Source organism: Crocuta crocuta, unplaced genomic scaffold, assembly GCF_008692635.1.
Source record: "Crocuta crocuta isolate KB4526 unplaced genomic scaffold, BGI_CrCroc_1.0 scaffold64, whole genome shotgun sequence".
Classification (NCBI taxonomy): domain Eukaryota; kingdom Metazoa; phylum Chordata; class Mammalia; order Carnivora; family Hyaenidae; genus Crocuta; species Crocuta crocuta.
Genome location: NW_027530640.1, coordinates 69,429 through 74,370, shown reverse-complemented (window position 1 = coordinate 74,370; position 4,942 = coordinate 69,429). Strand labels below are relative to the sequence as shown.

General features: G+C 34.1%; 1 pseudogene; it reads right to left on the bottom strand.

The window, feature by feature from the left end:
• Window positions 1–2,066: 2,066 nt before the first annotated feature.
• On the bottom strand, window positions 2,067–2,219 carry LOC144235412 (U1 spliceosomal RNA; annotated as a pseudogene).
• Between the last annotated feature and the right edge of the window lie 2,723 nt (window positions 2,220–4,942).

The window sequence follows — 4,942 nt, the reverse complement described above, 5'->3', positions numbered from 1 at the left end:
CACTGTCCCTCCCTTGCTTGCACTCCCTCTCTCAAAGTAAATAAATAAACTAAAACAACAATTACAACAAAACAACTACATGAAGTAATATATGAAATTACTAATATCAAAAGAGACAATTTAATAGAACATGTATATATAAGAGCTTTTCACTGAAGACTACAGAAAATAAAAAGAATTGGATGGCAAGTTTCCCAAATTGATCCGTAGATTAAATGCAACCCCAATAAAAATTTGTGTAGAGTTTTTTGGTAGAATTTGATAATTTAAGAACTTACATGGGAATGTGCATGACCTAGAATAGTTAAATTTTTAAAAGAACAAAATAGGGAGAGTTGCATTGCCTGATTTAAAGATAACAATAAAGTTATTATAGTTAAGACAGTACAGTATTGGGAAAAGCATAAACATGTCAGTAGAACAAAAATAGAGAATCCAGAAGTGGAATGACACAGATAAAATCAGTTAATTTTTGACGCAGATACCCAAGTGATTCTATCGCAAAAAGATTCTTCACCACAAACTGTTGAAACAGCTGTATATTTTTATCCTGTCAAAATAAAAATAAATAATATCAACATTTACCTCATATCAAGAACAAACATGACCTTGAAATGGCTAAAGATTTAAACATAACAGAAGAGAGTCTGAGTGGTTTAGTTGGTTAAAGCATCGGATTCTTGGTTTTGGGCTCAGGTCATGATTTCAGTTTCCTGTGTTTGAGCCCCACGTTGGGCTCTGTGTGGCAGCATGGAGACTCTTTGGGATTCTCTCTTTCTCTTTCTTGCTCTCTGCTGCTCCCCCACTCACTCTGTCTCTCTCAAATAAATAAACTTAAAAAAAAAAATAAAGNCATAACAGAAGAGAGTCTGAGTGGTTTAGTTGGTTAAAGCATCGGATTCTTGGTTTTGGGCTCAGGTCATGATTTCAGTTTCCTGTGTTTGAGCCCCACGTTGGGCTCTGTGTGGCAGCATGGAGACTCTTTGGGATTCTCTCTTTCTCCTTCTTGCTCTCTGCTGCTCCCCCACTCGCTCTGTCTCTCTCAAATAAATAAACTTAAAAAAAAAAAAAACAGCAGCGCCTGGGTGGCTCAGTTGGTTGAGCATCTGACTTTGACTCAAGTCATGATCTTTTTTTAAAAAATGTTTTTATTTTTTTATTTATTTATGAGAGAGAGAGAGAGAGAAAGTGTGAGCAGGGGAGGGTCAGAGAGAGGGAGATACAGAATCTGAAGACAGACTCTAGGCTCTGAGCTAGCTGTCAGCACAGAGCCTAACGCAGGGCTCAAACCCATGAACTGAACCGTGAGATCATGACCTGAGCTGAAGTCAGACACTTAACTGACTGAGCCACCCAGGCACCCCATGCTCAGGTCATGATCTTATGGTTGTCCTCCGATTCATGTTAGAGTCAGTAAATCTGCCACCAGGATTTGGAATAATTTCACACATTGTTACATACTACTCAGGTAAAAAAGAACCTTTCGGTTACATGGGCATAGTCTGGGCCATGATGTCCATTGGTTTCTTAGGCTTTATTGTNCCTCTCTCTCTGCCCCTCCCCCACGTGTGCTCCTCTCTCTCTCTCTCTAAGTAAATAAAAACATTAAAAAATTAAATAAATATAACAAATGAAGAAGAAAATGTATGAGAAAATCTTTGCTGCCTTGGAATAGGCAAAGATTTCTTACATACAAACTAACAAGCATTTAGCTACAAAAAAAAAAAAAGTNATTAAGCCTTTTGCTTTTTGAAGAAAACCCTTAAAAAATGAAAGCTATGTTAAGGGAAAATATTAGAAAATATTAGCTATACATATATTTTATAAATAAATCATATCCAGACTATAAAAAGAACTTGTATGACTCAGTAATAAAACAAAAAATAAAAAAAAATTAAAAATGGGCAAAAAATTTGAGCAGACCCTTCGCAAAAGCAAATATACAAATAGCTAATTGACACAAAGTAGATGCTTAAATCACTCACTAGAGAAAAATGTAAATTACAATTAGATATCACTATACAGTCACTAGATTTGTTATAATTTAATTTATTTTATTTATTTATTAGGGGGAAGAATGAACACAGTCCCCTACTACCACAAATTCTGCAGTTGCATGTCCCAGATTTGGGGAAATTGCAGGGGTCAGCACATCAGGAGCGCAATGGATAAGCCTCGCNACCATCGTGATTATGGAATCACCCCTGCTAGGTAAGTATGGATTGGTTATAATTTTAAAACTGACCTTATCAAGCAAGTGTTGAAGATGAGGCATGATTGAGGTTCTTAATTTGTTTTTAATGTTTATTTAGTTTTGTGTGTGTGTGTGTGTGTGTGTGTGTGAGAGAGAGAGAGAGAGAGAGAGATAATGAGCATGAGCAAGTGCGGGGTAGAGAAAGAGGGATACACAGAATCTGAAATAGGCTCCAGGCTCCCAGCTATCATCACAGAAACTGATGTGGGGCCTGAACTCAGGAACCATGAGATCATGACCTGAGCAGAAGTCGGACACTCAAATGACTGAGCCACCCAGGCACCCCTTGAACTAAATACTACTCATGGGGATAAACATCTACAGTTACTCTATAAAATGGTTGTGCAATTTCTTAGTAAGTTAAATATACACATAGTTTGGGACTTGGCCATTCAACTCCTAGGTGTTTATTAAAGCCCCCACAAATACTTGTACACAAATATTTATTTAAAAAATTTTTATGTTTATAATACCTTTGTTTTTAACTCCTCAAATTTGAAATACCACAAATATCCATTAACAAATAAATGGTTAACCAAAATGTGGCATATCCATGCAGTGGAATACTATTCAGTAATAGAAAGAAATGAATTACTGATAAACCTAATAACATAGATGAATCTAGAAATTAGTATGTTGAGTGGCTCTAGGAAACACCAGTTTCTTTTGTTTTGTTTTTGGTCATTGTAGATTACTTTGGATTTTACAGATTACATATATATGTACACACATATATGTTATATATATGTAAATGTATATATATATATTAATATATTGTCACAGACTATGAGTCTGGACTTCTCTCTTGTCCAGAAAGAGAATGGATGTGGAATTGAAAATGAGAGGGGCTCATTTCTGAGAGGAGACAAAAGCCCTGAACATGGGTTTTGTCTCCGTATTTATTGAGTGCACAAGACATTACCCACATGGTGAATGTGAAGAAAACAAGATCTTACACATGTTGTGAACATGAAGAAAACAATCAGACAGTGATCATTAACTTGTATGTGTAAGAAGCAAAGGGTCTGCGGGGGAAAGTGGAGTTTGGAATCAAAGTACAATAGTATATTGGCGTAAGATGGAAAGTAATTTCCTGCAGATGATATAACAAGTTACTTGTGATTCCATCACAATATCTCCCTAGCAAACCCTAGGGACTTTAGCCCCATGGTGGTGGCTTTCTGCCCTAAGCTTTTTTCTAACCCATTTATGTAAGTAGAACCTATGCCCCACAATATATAATAGATATTTTATGTATATATAATAATATGTATTATATGGATATAGCATATATACATACACATATACATATATTTGTATATATGTCACATATATGTCATACATTATGTCCACCTAGGTATTTATCAATTTTCTTTTATTTTTGAAATAACCAAATTTTGGCATTATGGTTTTCTTTTGCTTTTAGTATGTTTTCTATTTTAGTGATTTTGATGTTTTTCATTATTTTTAAAATTTTTTGTTATATTGCTTATTTATTTTATTTCACTTCCTCTTTCTAGTTTCTTGTGAAGGTAACTTTATTCTTTCTTAACATAAGCATTTCCCTCTTAGGACTGCTGTCACAGTATTCCCAAAATTTTGAAAATTATGTTTTATTAATATTCACTTAGAAATATATATTGTTTTCTTTGCAATTTCTTCCTTTACCTATAGGTTTCTCAATATTTGGGAATTTTCTGGCTGTCTTATTGTTGATTTATAATTCAGTCTCATGATTGTAAAGGAGTCTCCTTTGTATGCTTGGAGTCCTTTGAAATGTGTTTTATGGCTCCAAGCATAGTCTCTCCTAGTGAATGTTACATGTGTTCATGTAAAAAGTGTGAATTGTGTACGTTTTGTGTGCTATACAAATGTCACTTAGTTGAAGTTGATTAATAGTCTTATTCCATTCTTTGATATTCCAGCTTAATGTTTTTTTCCCACGTCTTCTAACTTGATCAAGGTATCAGATATCACTGATAGAAGGGTGTTAAAATCTCCTATAATGATTGGTTCTGTAAGGTTTGCTTTATGTGTTTTGAAGTTCTTTTATTAGGTAAATAGCATTTAGTTTGCTACTATCTTCTTGATGAATTGATGAGTTGTTATTATAAAGAAACCTTTTTTATTTATGGTAATAAATCTTTTGTCTTAAAGTATGCTTTTGTGAGATTAATAGAGCCACACGAGTTTACCTTTGCTTATTGCTTCCATGGTATGTTTTTCTCCACAATTTACTTTAAATCTATATCTATGCTTATACTTAAAGTGCATATTTGGAAAAAAAAGATTTAGTTGGATATTGATTTCTTTAATCAATTTTTCCTCTTGGAGTGTTTAATCCATTCATATAAGTAAATAAACTCACAATGTATCTAATTGAGTTTATTTGTAAAGTTATGTTTGTTTTCTATTTGTGCCTTTGTTCCTGTCTTTTGTTTCTTTTTCCCTGCCATGTATATACACACACACACACATAAACACACAAGTACACACATATATACACACACATTTTAGTATTTCATTCTTTCTTCCCTAAAGGTTTTTTAAATCCTAGCACCAGTTGACCTTTGAAAATGTGAAGGTTGGGAGTGCTGACCCCCTACGTAGCTGAAAATTCATGTATAATATTTACTTCCCCAAGCCTTAACTACTAATAGCCTACTGTTGACCAGCACCTTACTGGTA